The following is a 16,615-nucleotide window of genomic DNA, read 5'->3' as shown; positions in this document are numbered from 1 at the left end:
GCCCTTGTTTTTCTTAATATGTTTTGTTCAAGAGAGGTCTACTATAATTACATGGGTAATTTCATTAAAAAACATTTCTCAAAAAGATATACTCTTGATTAGAAGGTCATAATGAGAATTAAATGAAAATATATGTAAAGCATCTAATATAAAACTTGGCAGATAGAAAGTTCTCAAGTGATAGCATTCCTCTTACATTGTTATTATTAATATCATTTTATTGTGATTTCCTCTTCTTGCCTTTTTTTGGTCCTTTTGTTGTTGAGTTATAGTAGTTCTTTATATATTCTAGATATTAAACCCATTTCAGATGTGTAATTTCTAAATATTTTCTCCCATTCTGTAGGTTGTCTTTTCACTTTCTTGTTAATGTCCTTTGATGCACCTAAGTTTTTAATTTTGTTGAAGCCCATTTAGCTATTTTTTCTTTTGTTGCTTTTGCTTTTAGTATGAAGTCTAATTATCCATTGCCTAATACAAGATCCTAAAGTTTTAGCACTTTGATACATTTTGAGTTACTTTTGTATATAGTGTGCTTATTGTTATTTTTAAAAGATAATTAGTTTGTTACATGTATTTGCATTTAGATGTCAAAATATCCCAAAAAATGTTGATGAAAGTTTTAAAGTGGAGTTCCTCATGCCTGTACTGTATAATACTGTAGCCATTAGCCACATGTGATTATTTAAATTTAAATTTAATAAAAAATTATTTTCCTTGGTCTCACTAGCCACATATCATGTGCTCAGTGGCTGCATGTGGCTGGTGGCCAACTGTTCAGCAATATAGATATTGAACATTTTCATCGTTACAGAAAGCTCTGTTGGAGATTCCTGTTCGAAGCTAAGTTTTCATTTTTCTTGCCTATTAGTGGAGCCCTTTATTCATAACATTTTAAACAGAATCCCGAATAAAAAGTGTTAAGATGCATCAGGAGAATTAGAATTCATTCCACGTAACCTGTGGGCACTTAGAATACAGGCCTTTTAGGACTATAGATAGTGACCATTTGCTCTTTTTTAAATTTTTTATTCTTAAACATGTAGAATGTTGGAAACAGAAAGTCCATATATAGAACAAGCACCATAGAAATAGTTAATTGAGACAAGACTCTTTAGAGGATGCTAAAACCGTTGGTTGAAAGATTGTTGGGGCAGATATGGAGCAATCTGACCACTTTAACCAGAAGATCAAACTTGACATCATTGTTATGGGACAGACTGACAATGTGTTTCTCCTTGTGATGCACTCACAACACATCACCAGTGTGGTACTACTGCCCCCAGTTATTTAAACCAGAATTTAACTAGGCAACAATAGAAAAATCCGTGTAAGAAATCTGTAAAACCACTGGTTTAGACCCTTAAAAATGTTAACATCATGAAAGGTCAAAAAATAAAAAAATTGAAAAACTCAGAGAAGTTAGGAGACTAAAAGACATAGTAATTCACTATGTAGTATGATTGATCCTTCTTTGATTCTTAGATTTGAGGATAAAACAGATATAAAGGACAGTATTGGGATGACAAGAGAAATTTGAGAGTGAATGGTATATTAGATAATAATATGAATTCAATGATAATGCTATTATAATATCTGCGTGTGATAATTGTAATTAAGTAGGAAAATACCCTTGCTCTTGTGGGGGTGCATTCTGATGTTTAAGAGTGAAATGTTAATGATGCTACAAGTAACCTTCAAATGGATCAACTTCCCAAAAAAGTATGTGACCATAAATTCTGGAGACACAAGTAATATTATTTTAACATGAATTGTAATATAATTTCAATAAGCCATTTATTATGTTTTCCCTTCTTTTTCTAGATCTGGTAGCAGCGCTGTACATGTATGTATTGTGTTCATGTGTGTAAGCAAGAGAAAAATAAATGTGGCAAAATGTTAACAATTAGTCAGTCCACATTTCTCAGCATTTTTGTAATATCTCTGTTTTTTTCATCTGCCAGGAATCAATATTTGTTTCTTTGAGGGCAGTACTACCCCCACTGAGACTGCATGATCTAGTCGAAAGATGTAAGATTGTTCATTGTACTTTCTTGCAGTCTTATTTTGGGTTTGAAATTTTTCAAAATAAAAAGTTTGGGAAAAAGAAATGGCATCTTATTCTGTCTGCCTAGCAGGCAATCTAGGAATTTCCCTTCTCTTTTTTCTCCGATGTGGTTGCAGTGGAATGGATATGTTAAGTTTCTACAATGCTTTCATGAGCTAGCTGAATATTAGATAATGAGTTGTAAGTTGGTCAAACCAGCTAGTAGGAAAAACCGTATTTCAGGTGAGGGAACAACATAAGTAAAAGCATCTTTAGTAGTTTATATGTTCAATCTTTGTTAAAACAAGAAGTTGTTGACAGTAGATTGTTCAGATTTGTTCTTCCCTTTATGAAAATTACAGTGCATGTGAGAAGCATTTGCATATCAGTTCTCTAATATCAGTTTCTCCTGAAACCTATGTTTTCAGTACCTTAAAAGGTAGGCAACTGCAGGTAGACTCAATTAGAGATCGTTTGTTTCTGCCTTCTTATCATTCTGAACATCTATATTCAGATGTTTATAAATATGGCTAAGGATCTTGATTTGGGATTTTAAAATGAAAAGACATTTGAGAATAATGTCTTCATGTTCAATATACATACATTGTTAATAGGCTTACTAAATTGTTTACTTACGTATTATTTCACTGAATATAAACGTCCTGTTTACAGTAAGCCACAAGTATGAATTTTATTTTGACCATTATTTCTTCTTCTTTTGGAAATTGATGGTAAATACACTGGCCAGGATTGGCTGTGTCAAAGCCCTAGTCTGTTTGGTTCTGTTTTCTTTTCATGTATGTGAGAAGGCATTTATACTTTCCTTCTGTGAGCACCTCAGTGGAAAAATAAAACAAGTGAAAAAGAGATAGAGTTTTTAAGATCAGAGCAGAATACAAATTAGAATAGAAAGTCATGACTACAGAAACAGTTAGAACATATATTCTGTCTCAGAATTCTAAATTATCCACTAAAGTTGATCACAAATTTTTTTACTGAACCATAATTTACTTATAGTAAAATGTACAGATCTTAAGTTTACAGCTTGATGAATTTGACCTAGAAATTTGGTTATGAGTTTCCTTTGGCCTAAAGTCAAAAAAGAAAAGAAAAGAAAACACACTCATTCCTTGGAGGAGGCAAAACTTTTTCTAGCACTTATTTCTGAAAAACATTTCTTGTGTGGGACTTCCTATAGGGAACCCTGAACCATGTGATGAGTATTGTCCTCCCAATATCCCTTTAGTGAATTCAGTGTGAAGTTTCATAAACCTATTTACTTATAATGTTCTTAATTGAAAGCTGAGGTCATGATGCTGAGGTGCAGTTCTTACTGGGGTGAAGGATGGGGAGCTAAAAAGTAATCTTTACCCAAAAACAAATTTGGAGTATATCAAGAAATGGTTGATCTGCATATCCTTCAAATAAAATAATCCTCTCTCTCTTTCTCCCTCACTATATACACACACAAAATATACATATGCATGCATGTGTGTATGTATAAAGATGTATATATTACTTCTTTGAATCTCTTTGTTGATAAGAACTGGGCAGAGACAATTTGAGCAGCAATTATTTTGGATTATTGACTAGGGGTGGATCCATTGCTTTAAGGAATAATATTGACATCTTTCTATGAAAATTTATGATTTTGAAAAAGAGTTCCATTTGAACCCAAGATTGCCCCACATTTGGGGAAAAGTAGGCCAGTAGAGAACTGGCAGGTGAAGCTGGCTTTTTCTGAAGAAGCAATTCTATATCTGATTCAATGTTGAACATGAGTTGTTGGTCAATTTCTCAAAGTTTTTTCACATATAGCATGGCCTAGATACTTTTAGCTGTGAGGTAGTTTTAAAGCAAGTGTTACCAGTTGGCCACACTGACTATGGAAAATATCAGCAATACTGCCATGAAATTGGGTGTATACTTGTTCATAAGGAGCTGTCGTAAAAGGGATTTTTTTCCTTAAAATGTTCTCTTTGTGGTGCCATTACTCCCACTTCCTGTCTGTGATCTAACTTTTTGTCCTTCTGCCTTGATTTCTGCTGTTTTGTAGGCAAACCTATGGTTTAGTCATTGGGTGCCACCAAGAATTTTCCAAGAGGAAAAATAACACCTTAATCTTTGGTGCTTAATGTATCTCCATTGTAAATTACCCTGCAGCTGGAGAGATTAATACTGTTACAGTAGTTTTCCTTCTGCAAACTATGAGTAACAATTTCTTGTTAATTACCCATGGATCCTTAATAGTGGAATTTAAGGAATTAGGAAATACATCCAGAAACTGCAAAATAGAACTCATACCTGAATCTTTGGATTGTAAAAATGTATTTTGTTTAACATTGAAATCATTCATGATTTCGTCATATGAAAGTACAGATGATAATGCTGTGAATAGGTCTACCACATTTTATTCCTTATGCTATGAATGGGGCTGTGTTAACTTTAATTGGCAAATGACTTGTAGACTACAAATCATTTAGTCAGTATGGGCAAAATGAATTTTTAGGTAATGAGTAAGTTTCTGAACATTCAGAGTCTTAATTCCTTGAATAAATTTTGTCATTTTAAATAGCAGTGGCAAATAAGTCCTAACTTTTATTTACATTCTTTACCTGGATTAGATTATTAATTTGGTAATTTAAACTTTATAACTGGTAAGAGCGTGTAATATAAATTAGTCATCCCATTTTACCAAGTAGGAAACATGGCTTCCCAGGGGCAAATGACCCACAGTCACACATCTAGCAAGTGATGGAATTAAGATTTAAACCTGGACAGTCTTACTTTTAACCACTATGCTGAGCTTTTTCCTAAAAAGTGTAGAATAAGTACCCTTGCAGCATGTTACCTCCTATCTTTCTCCTAAGGCCAAATGCCAAGGTGTCTCCTCTTTCATTCACTGTACTTTTCTGTTCACTTCCCTGACTCCCATTTTTTTCTTGTTTTATTTATAAATTCTATTGGAAATAGAAGTTTTAGTGTTAAACATACTAGGGTTAAAAGACTGAATCTTATCTCTCTATGTAGCTGTGTGTCCACAGGCAAATGATTTTATTTGAGCTCACTTGCCTTATTTGTAATAAGGGACTTAATTCATAAGTTTGTGGAAAATTACAAGGATACTATTGTTAAAGTGTTAGAACCTTTGTCAGACTATATATTTAAGTATTAGAATGATTGCCTGGAACATATTAGGGGTTTAAAAATGGGCAACTACTATTATTTTGCCTCCACATATCTACCTGAAAACTGAATGTTTTATTCCTGTACTACTCAAGCAATGAAAACAAACCATAGTACATACAACACCATGAATGAATCTTACAAATATAGTGTTGAGTGCAAGAAAATAAGACATGAGAATTTTACAGTATTCTTTAAGGTTAGGAATATAGCTGATAAATGTACAAAGAAAACTATTTAGAAATTATTGAAAATCAGGATAATTTTTGTCTCTGGAAAAGGGCAGATTACAGAGGGACATTTGTGGGGCCTCTGGGGTACTAGAAAAGTTCTATTTCCCAATCTGATGTTAGTTATAAAGGTGGTCATTTTATAACCCTTTAAGTTGTGTACAAACTTTTATGCAATATAGTGCATTTAAGAAAAATAATGCGAAGGAAAAAGATCTCATTGGAACCGTATGTACTACCACCAATGGTACTAGGCTAAATGTTAATAGTTGCAAAGATGAATTTAGCAATGTTCCTTACTCCTCCAAAATTAAGCATGTGGAATTTTATTGTGGAATTACAAAAACATTTAACTATCAGTGTACCTTCTACAAAGAAAGAGCCACAGCATAGAATTGAGGCTCCCCTTTAAGTAGTTTTCAGGTAGTACAGATTGAGTTAATACAGACAATTATAAAATATGAAAATTGCACACAGATGACTATTAGGACCTTGGGCTCATTTGACAGCTGTGGTCAACTAGCCATCCATGATTACAAGTGAATTACAAGTGAAAACCTCTAATAATTGATTTATTCTTTTCCAAGGTTATGATCCTTTTTTATTCCCTGACCCTTAGAAAAAGGTGGTGTATTGCAGTTTATTTTTGAATAAACTAAAGGGTGGAGGCTAAATTTTAGCTGAGATTTTAAATACTTCCCATGTTTCTTTTATCAAAAAGCACAGAAAAAATTGTGTCCATTAAAATTTTAAACCTAAAACATTTTAAAAAATACTCTCCAGTAATAGCATTCTTTGTATTTTTAAAAAAATAACAAACAAGTAACAGTTGTTCAGTGCCAGTCTTATTGTTAAAGTGATAGTTATAGAGTTAAATGTATAATTTTTATTGCTATGTGGTATAGTATTACCAGTAATTGTTGCAGCAGTATTATTAGTAAATTCACTGTCTTCATATATGAAAAGTGACAGTAATCTCACATATGCACAAAGCTGTTTTTCTAGTAATTGTGATGGATTTACACTGGTAAAACTCAAACAAGACCGCCTCAAACATCATACATTTTTGGTATAACTGATAGTGCTTATGAAGTGCTAAATTAATCAGATAACAAAAATTAGATGAATCTGGGCCATATTTTAATTGATTCTCTAATCTCAGCTTCATTTCAGAAAAACTTAGGCATCTTTCAAAATACAATAGAATAAAGTAAATGAGGATGAGTGGAAAACAAGCCCAGAGAAGAGAAATCTAAGGATAATTGTATTGGTTTGTTAAATGTGCTGGAATGCAATATACCAAAAGTGGAACTACTTTTAAAAATGGAATTTACAGTTTACTGTTTACTGTAAAAATGTCTATAAAAATGTCCAAACTAGGGGTCCAGGGAAACATACCTTGACTCAAGAAAGACTGATGGGTCCAGAACACCTCTGTTAGCTAGGAAAGGACTGGCATCTGCTGGGGTCTTTGCCTTCTGGTTTCAAACAGCTTCCCTGGGAGCATTTACTTTCTGCATCTCCAGATGTCTGGTTCTCCTTTTGGCTCTGTCACTTCAGATGCTTTTTCCAAAATGACTCCCTCTTAAAGGACTCCAGTAAGCAACCTACCTTGAATGGGTGGAGATACATCTCCATGGAAACCACCTAATCAGAAGGTCCTGCCCACAATTGATTGGCTCACATCTTCACGGAAACCACTTAATCAACAGATCCCATCCAGCAATATTGAATGAGGATTAAAGAACATGGCTTTTCTGGGACTACATAATGGTTTCAAACCAGCACAATAATATTAATACACAGAAATGTGTGCTATAATATTCAAACTTAAAAAAAATGAACCAGTTAGAAATCATCAGATAAATTAGTAAATATCTTGAGATTAATGATAATGAGAACACAATATATCAAAACTTATGCAATGCAGTGAAGGTAGTGCACTAAGCACCTATATTAGAAAAAGAGCTAAAAATTGAAGACTTAACTGCATGCCTGGAGGAACCACAAAAAGAACAGTGTACTAATCCCAAAACAAGCAGAAGGTAAGAAAGAAAGATTAGTACAGAAATAAATTGAGACACCCCCCCCCCCAAAAAAAAGAATCAGCAAAACCAGAAGTAGATTCTTTGAGAAAATCAATAAAATTGATGGACCCTTAGCTAGACTGACCAAAAAAGTGAGGATGCAAATAAATAGAATCAGAAATGGGAGGAGGAGAACATTAGTTCTGTACCCACAGAAATAAAAGAAATCATAAGAGAATACTATGAGCAACTTTATGCCAATAAATTAGACACCTTAGATGAGATAGACAACTTCCTAGAAACATATGAACAACTACACTGACACTAGAAGAAGGAGAAGATTTCAACAGACCAATCACAGGTAAAGAGATTGAATCAGTCATCAAAACCTCCCAACAAAGAAAAGCCCAGGATCAGATGGCATTACAGGTGAATTCAACCAAACATTCCAAAAAGGATTAATTCAAATCCTGCTCAAACTCTTCCAAAATATTGACGAGGATGGTGTGCTACCTAACTCATTCTATAAAGCCAACATCACCCTAATACCAAAGCCAGACAAAGATACTATAAGAAAATTACAGATCAATTTCTCTAATGAATATAGATTCAAAATCCTCAACAAAATATTTACAAATCAAATACAATAGCACATTACAAGTGTTTATTATTTCTGGATTTTTATATTGTTCCTTTGAAATTGGATTTTGTTCCAGGTATGCAAGGATGGTTGAACACTTAATGTAAATCACTTAATGTAATACGCCACATTAATAAATTGAAGTGGAAAAATAACATGTTCATATCAATTGATGTGGAAAAGGCATTTTACAATTGACAAAATCCAACATGCTTTCTTGATAAAAACACTTTGAAAGATAGGTATAGAAAGAAACTTCCTCAACATGATAAAGGGCATATATGAAAAACCCATAGCTAACATCAGACTCAGTGGGGAAAGACTGAAACCTTTTCCCCTAGGATCTGGATCAAGACAAGGATGCCATGGTTAAGATGTCAGTTCTAACCAAATTAATTTACAGATCAATGCAATATCAATCAAAATCCTAGCAGCTTACTTTGAAGAAATAAAAAAACAGATAACCAGATTTACTTGGAAGGGCAGGGTGTCCTGAATAGCTTAAAATATCTTGAGAAAGAAAAATGAAGTTGGAGATGTCACATTTCTTTACAAAGCCACAGTAGTCAAAACAGCACGGTACTGTTGTAAGGACAGATATATTGAACAATAGAATCAGATTTGGATTCAGAAATAGATTCTCTAATGCATGGCCAGTTGATTTTTTGTTTAACTTTTTAAACTGTATTATATAACATTTGTACAAAACAAAAGCAATAGTTTTTAAAGCACTCTTCAATAAATAGTTACAGGACAGATCCCAGAGTTTGTCATGGGCTACCATGCTATCATCTCAGATTTTTCTTTCTAGCTGCTCCAGAGCATAAGAGGCTAGAAGGAATAAATATATATATTTTTATCATCACAATCAACTTTTTTCTTCTTTTGTGAAAATTAACATGTATACGAAAAAAGCAATAAGTTTCAAAACACAGCACAACAATTAGTTGTAGGACAAATTTCAAAGTTTGGTATGGGTTATACTTCCACAGTTTTTTGGTTTTTACTTCTAGTTGCTCTAAGATACTGGAGACTAAAAGAAATATCAATTTAGTGATTCAGCAGTTATATTTATTTGTTAAACCCTACCTTTTCTGTATAACTCCCCCATCACCTTTGATCTTTCTATCCTTCTCTTTAGGAGTATTTAGACTGTGGTCATTCTAACTTTTTCATGTTGGAAGGGGCTGTCAGTAATATGGGGTAGGGAAATGAAATTAGCTGGTGTTCTGGAAAGGCTGGGCCCTCTAAGTTTCAGGACTTATCTGGTCCAGGGACCCATCTGGAGGCTATAGGTTTCTGGAAAGTTACCCTGGTGCATGTAACCTTTGTAGAATCTTATATATTGCCCTGAGTGTCCTTTAGGATTGGCAGGAATGGTTTTGGTTGGGGTTTGGCAAGTTATGATAGGTAGAAATGGCTAACTGAAGCTTGTGTAAGAGGACCTCCAGAGTAGCCTCTCGATTCTATTTGAGCTTTCTCAGCACTGATTCTTTATTAGTTACACTTCTTTTCCCCCTTTTGGTCATGATGGAATTGTTTGATCCTATGGTACTAGGGCCGAATTCATCTCTGGCAGTTATCTCCTATGCCACCAGGGAGACTATAACCCCTGGATGTTATGTCCCACGTTGGGGGGAGGGCAGTGATTTCTCTTGCAAGAGTTGGGCTTAGAGAGAGTGATGGCCAGTTGATTTTAGACAAGGTGGGCAAGTCCACTCAACTGACACAGAACAGCCTTTTAAAAAAATGATGCTGGGAGAACTTTCAACATAATGAAAGGGGATCCCGGTCTCACACCCTATACAAAAATTAACTCAAAATGGATCAAAGACCTAAACATTAAAGCTAGGGCCATAAAATTCCTAGAAGAAATTGTAGGGAAACATCTTAAAGATCTTGTGGTAAGAGGTATGGTTTCTTAGGCTTTACACCTAAAGCATAAGTAATGAAAGAAGAAATAGATAAAGATCTCCTTAAAACTGAATACTTTTGTTGGTCAAAAGACTTTTTCATGAAAGTATAAAGGTAGCCTACTCAATGGGAGAAAATATTCAGAAACCTCATGTTTGATAAGAGTGTAATATATAGATATATAAAGAAATCTTATATAACTCAACAGCAAAAAACATACAACCCAATTAAATTATGGGCAAAAGGCATGGATAGACACTTTTCCAAAGAGGTAATACAAATGGCTAAAAAGCACATGAAAAGATGTTCAATTTCACTCGCTGTTAAGGAAATGCCAGTCAAAACCATAATGAGATTCCATTTTACACCTACTAGAATGGCCATTATTCAAAAAACCCAAAAAAACAAAACTACAGGTGCTGGAGAGGATGTAGAGAAGTAGATATACTTACTGTTGGTGGGAATGTAGAATGATGTAGTTGCTCTGGAAGACAGTTTGGTGGTTCCTCAGAAAGCTAAGTACAGAATTGTGTCATATGATACCACAATCTTGTTACTAGGTGTATACTTAGAAGAAATATATACCAGAAAGCAGGAACACAAATAGACATTTGCACACCTATGTTTATGGTGGTATTTATGATTGCCAATAAATGGAAACCATCCAAATTTCTGTCAACCAATGAGTGGATAAACAATCTGATATATACATATGATGGAATATTATGCAGTTTCAAGAAGGAATGAAGTCATGATGCATGCAATGATGTGGATGAACCTTGAGGATATGTTGAATGAAATAAGCCAGAAACAAAAGGACATATACTGTATGGTCTCACTAATAGATACCAATTGTAGTGCGCAATCTCTGGGATTTAAATTTGAGAGCATGAATTAAGGAGGTAGCAAAAAAGTAGAGATTAGGCAAATGATGCTTAAGGAGTACAGAATGTTTAATAAGGTTGATGGTAAATGTTCAGAAATTGATAGCACAATATTTTGTGATGCTAGCACAGCACTTTAAATGTAATTAACAATGTTGAATGTGAGTATGGTTGAAAGAAGGCAGCTTGGATCATATTGTCACCAGAAGGAAAGGTAGAGGATAAAACCTGAGACTGTATAACTTACCAAAACGTAGAGTGGAGGATGACTGTGGTTAATTGTACAAATAAAGATCTTGCATTAGCTAAAGAAATGTATGTCAGTATTAAAATGTGTTAAATATAGGGTATTATGTGGGAAAAAATACAATTAATGCTAAGAAATATAGTTAATTATAACATTGTAATATTCTTTAATTAATTATAACGAAGACAGTATACCAAAGCTAAATATTAATAGTAGGGGGCAATGAGGGGCATGGAATTTTTTTTTTTTTAAGAAATGAGAATGTTCTTGTATTGATTGTGGTTGGTGAATGCATAGCTATGTGATTATACCAAGAGCCATTGATTGCACACTTAGGATGGATTGTATGGTGTGTGAATAAAACTTAAAAAATATAAAAATAAGACAGATTCCTAATGGCTAGTGTCATGGTCAGGTTATTGTGTCAACTTGGCCAGGTGGTGGTACCTGTTTGTCTGGTTGAGCAAGTGCTGGCCTGTCTGTTGCTATGAGGACATTTCATAGAATTAAATTCATAATCATGTTGGCTGCATCCACAGCTGATTCCATCTGTAATCAGCCAAGGAGAGTGTCTTCTTTAATGAGTGATGCTTAATGTAATCACTGAAAGCTTTTTAAGGAGGATTCAGAAGAGACAGGCTCTCTTCCTGCTTTGGCTGGCGAGCCTCTCCTGTGGAGTTCCTCCAGACCCTCCATTGGAGTCATCAGCTTCACAGCCTACCCTACGGATTTTGGACTCTACGTTCCCACGGTTACATGAGACACTTTTATAAATTTTATATTTATGAATATTTCCTGTTGATTCTGTTTCTCAGAATCCTAACTAATACAACGTGGTACCAAGAGTGGTTCTTAAGAAACAGAATCTTAAAAATGGGTTTTTATGAATGGTTTTCTACTCTGACTGGACACAAAGGCACTAAGACTGTAATTCCCATAATCAGAATGACACTGCCAATCCATGGAGTGAGTTGGCAAAAGAGATAGTCAAAATATCGCCATTCAATTCTTCTAATGCTTTGCTTGCACGAAGCCAGGCTTTAGGGGATAATGTTTTTGACATCTTTATGGAGTTTTGTGGAAATAGAAGGTATAGAGATGTTGGCTGGTTGTTGTTAGATATACTGTATTTATTAGTGAGTGAAAGAGTTGGGCTTAAGGCTGCAAACGAGACGCTTACATGCCCTCTGACAGATGTAAATGTTTCTATGAGTATCCTAAAGGAAAATCTTATTTCCTGTAGCCGTATACTTAGAATCTTATTGTTAGAGTAGCAACTTTACAACATAAACTGAAATCTCAGTCTTGCATGGTGTCTGCCGTTAAAGTGAGGGCATTGGTTGGAAAGGAGTGGGACCCTGGAAAATGGGATGGTGAGATTTGACTAGATAATGTTGTCGGGGGCGAGGTTAAAACCCTAGGTCATGCCGAGTCTTCTCTAGAGTACCCTGTAATGGTCTGCCATGAGGACATAGCTGCCCCACCTCCAGCCTACCTTGAGGAGTTGGCCACCCAGCCTCTAACTGAAGGGATTAGCCCAGAGTAATTAGTCCTGTTTCTCCAAGTAAAACTGCAAATGAATGCCCTGAAGCAAATGGCTTGGAAGATACTTCTAAATCTTTTCATGACCCATCCCCATCACCCCTCATTTCTTCCAGACCTAAAACTAGACTGAAGTCCCTACAGGCCCCTAAAGGTGAGATACAAAGTATCATACATGAGGAGGTATGTTATACTCCAAAAGAACTGTTTGAGTTTTCCAATTTATATTGACAGAAATCAGGAGAATATGTGTGGTAATGGATTTTAAGGATGTGGAATAATGATGGGAGGAATATAAGGCTGGATCAGGCTGAATTTATTGATATGGGCCCACTAAGCTGAGTTCTGCATTCAATGTTATAGCTCGAAGGGTTAGAAAAAGCATTAACAGTTTGTTTGGATGGTTGGCTGAAACATGGATCAAAAGGTGGCCGACACTACCTGAGGTTGAAATGCCAGAACTGCCCTGGTATAAGGTAGATGAGGAGATCCAGGGTGTTCTAGTTTGCTAGCTGCCGGAATGCAATATACCAGAAACAGAATGGCTTTTAAAAAGGGGGATTTAATAAGTTGCTAGTTTACAGTTCTAAAGCCAAGAAAATGTCCCGATTAAAACAAGTCTATAGAAATGTCCAATCTGAGGCATCCTTGGAGAGATACCTTGGTTCAAGAAGGCCGATGAACAGAGATTCTCTCTCTCAAGTGGAAAGGCACATGGCGAACACAGAGTTTCTCTCTCATCTGGAAAGGCACTTGGTGAACATGGTCTGGGTTTCTCTCTCATCTGGAAATGCACATGGCGAATGTGGCATCATCTGCTAGCTTCCTCTCCTGGCTTCCTGTTTTATGAAGCTCCCCAGGAGGCATTTTCCTTCTTCATCTTCAAAGATCACTGGTTGATGGACTCTGCTTCTCGTGGCGATGTCATTCTGCTCTGCTCTCTGAGTCTCCCTTTCTCCAAAATGTTTTCTTTTTTATAGGTTTCCAGCAAACTAATCAACACCCTAAATCGTATCTCCAGGGAGATGATCTAATTACAATTTCAAACATACAGTACTGAATAGGGATTAGAAGAAATGGTTGCCTTTACAAAATGGGATTAGGATTAAAGCATGGCTTTTCTAGGTTACATACGTCATTTCAAATCAGCACAACAGAGATTTAGAGAGGTTGGAATGTTAGATAGATTTATCATGCAAAGCCTGCTCTTACACCCCAGGAATGTCCATAGGATGCATCTTTTACTAGAACAGTGAGAAATAAATTTGTGAAAAAAAAAAACAGTAAGGAAATAATAGCCCCATTATTCCTGAAGAGCTCTGTAGGTCAGATATTACTGTAGGAGCTGCCATAACTGAGCTGGAATCCTTAAACGCAATGGGATGACTAGATCCCGAGTTGGCAGAAGCCAGGTGTCAGCAGTTAATCACCAAAGACAGGGTGAACATGGCTTTTATAATAGACAACACACTCAAAACAGGAGTCAAAATAATCTGACTTGCAGAGATTTGTGGCATTGGCTAGTATATCATGGGGTACCTAGAAGTATAACAGATGGGCAGTCTACTAAATTCTTATTTGAGCTGTACAAACAAAAGAGTTCTAGGTCAAATGAACAGAAGTCTAACTTGAATTACAAAAACACAGAGTCACGACCCCTTAATCAATTTCCAGACTTGAAACGGTTTACAGACCCAGAGCCCCTTGAATGAAGGGGAGGCCAAGTCCCTTTGGGAGAGAACCCTGTTACACTGCCACAGATTTATACTGTTAATCTTCCTGCAAGCCTTCCCCAAGGAGACTGAAGGCCTTTTACCAGGGTAACTGTGCACTGGGAAAAAGAAAATGGTCAGATATTTTGGGAATTATTGGACACCGGTTCAGAAGTGACATTAATTCCAGGGGACCTAAAACGTCACTTTGGTCTACCAGTGAGAGTGAAGTTTTAGTTCAGGTCTGTCTCACAGTGGGTCCAGTGGCCCCTGGACCCATTCTTTAGTTATTTATGTATAATTGGAATAGATTTATTGAGCAACTGGTAGAATCCCCACATTGTCTCTCTAACTCATGCAGTGAGGGCTGTTATGGTGGAAGGGATTTGCAGAGATTACTGCCACTCTTAAGATCTTGAAAGATGTAGGTAGGGGTGATGATTCCCACCACATCTCCATTCAACTCTCCTATTTGGCCTGTGCAGAACACAGATGGGTCTTGGAGGATGACAGTGGATTATCATAAGCTCAACCAGGTGGTAACTCCAATTGCAGCTGCTGTTCCGGATGTGGTATCATTGCTTGAGCAAATCAGTACATCCCCTGGTACCTGATATGCAGCTATTGATCTAGCAAATGCTTTTTTTCTCAATAGCTGTTAGTAAGGACTACCAGAAACAATTTGCTTTCAGCTGGCAAGGTCAGCAATATACTTTTACTGTCCTACCTCAGGGGTGTATCAGCTCTCCAGCCCTATGTCATAATCTTGTCTGCAGGGAACTTGATAGTTTCTGCCTCCCACAAGACATCACACTGGTCCATTATATTGATGATATCATGGTGATTGGACCTAGTGAGCAAGAAGTAGCAACTACTCTAGACTTATTGGTAAGGCATTTGTGTGTCAGAGGATGGGAGATAAATCCAACCAAAATACAGGGGTCTTCCACCTCAGTGAAATTTCTAGGTGTCCACTGATATGGGACATGTCAAAGTATCCCTTCTAAGGTGAAGGATGAGTTGCTGTATCTGGCCTCTCCTACAACAAAAAAGAGGCACAATGCCTAGTTGGTCTCTTTGAATTTTGGCGACAACATATTCCTCATTCCGGTATGCTACTCTGGCCGATTTCAGTGACCAGAAAAGCTGCTAATTTTGAGTGGGGACCTGAACAAGAGGAGGCTCTGTGACAGGTGCAGGCTGCTATACAAGCTGCTCTCCCACTTAGACCATATGATCCAGCAGATCCAATGGTGCTGGAAGTGTCAGTGGCAAATAGAGATGCTGTTTGGAGCCTCTGGGAGGCCCCTATAGGAGAATCACAATGCAGACCCTTAGGATTTTGGAGCAAAGCCTTACCATCTGCTGCAGGTAACTACTCTCCTTTTGAGAAACAGCTTTTGGCCTGCTACTGGGCCTTAGTAGAGACCAAATGCTTAACCTTGGGCCACCAAGTTACCATGAGACCTGAGTTGCCTATTATGAGCTGGGTGTTGTCTGACCCACCAAGCCATAAAGTTGGGCATGTGCAGCAGCTCTCCATTATAAAATGGAAATGGTTTATACAAGATAGAGCCAGAGCAGGTCCTGAAGGCACAAGTAAGTTACATGAGGAAGTGGCCCAAATGCCCATGGTCTCCACTTCTGCCACATTACCTTCTCTTTCCTAGACTAGAGCTATCTTGGGGAGTTCCTTGTAGTGAATTGACTGAGGAAGAGAAAACTCGGGCCTGGTTTACAGATGGTTTGGCATGATATGAAGGTATCACCTGAAAATGGACAGCTGCAGCATTACAATCCCTTTCTGGGGTGTCCTTGAAGGACAGTGGTGAGGGAAATCCTCCCAGTGGGCAGAACTTCGAGCAGTGCACCTTTTTGTTCATTTTGCTTGGAAGGAGAACTGGCCAGAGTTGCGTTTGTATACTGACTCATGGGCTGTTGGCTGGATGGTTAGGGACTTGGAAAGATCATAATTGGAAAATTGGTGACAAAGAGGTCTGGGGAAGAAGTACATGGATAGAGCTTTCTGAGTGGGCTGAAAATGTGAAGATATTTGTGTCCCGTGTAAATGCGCACCAGATGGTGACTTAAGTAGAGCAAGGTTTTAATAAGCAAGTGGATAAGATGACCCGTTCTTTGGATCCCAGTCAGCCTCTTTCCCTAGCAACTCCTGTCTTTGCCCAGTG

At 36.7% G+C, this 16,615-nt stretch overlaps 1 protein-coding gene and 1 pseudogene across 6 annotated transcripts in view; both read left to right on the top strand.

Annotated features, from left to right (window-relative positions):
• HS2ST1 (heparan sulfate 2-O-sulfotransferase 1) overlaps positions 1-16,615 on the top strand; it is a 310,493-nt gene that overhangs the window by 120,655 nt on the left and 173,223 nt on the right. The gene's annotated exons all lie outside the window — the stretch shown is intronic.
• The window catches only part of LOC143650931 (growth hormone-inducible transmembrane protein pseudogene), a 36,535-nt pseudogene continuing 21,079 nt past the window's right edge, over positions 1,160-16,615 (top strand).

This window comes from Tamandua tetradactyla, chromosome 11 (genome assembly GCF_023851605.1).
Source record: "Tamandua tetradactyla isolate mTamTet1 chromosome 11, mTamTet1.pri, whole genome shotgun sequence".
In the NCBI taxonomy this organism is placed as follows: domain Eukaryota; kingdom Metazoa; phylum Chordata; class Mammalia; order Pilosa; family Myrmecophagidae; genus Tamandua; species Tamandua tetradactyla.
This window is presented reverse-complemented; position numbering and strand designations above follow the sequence as displayed.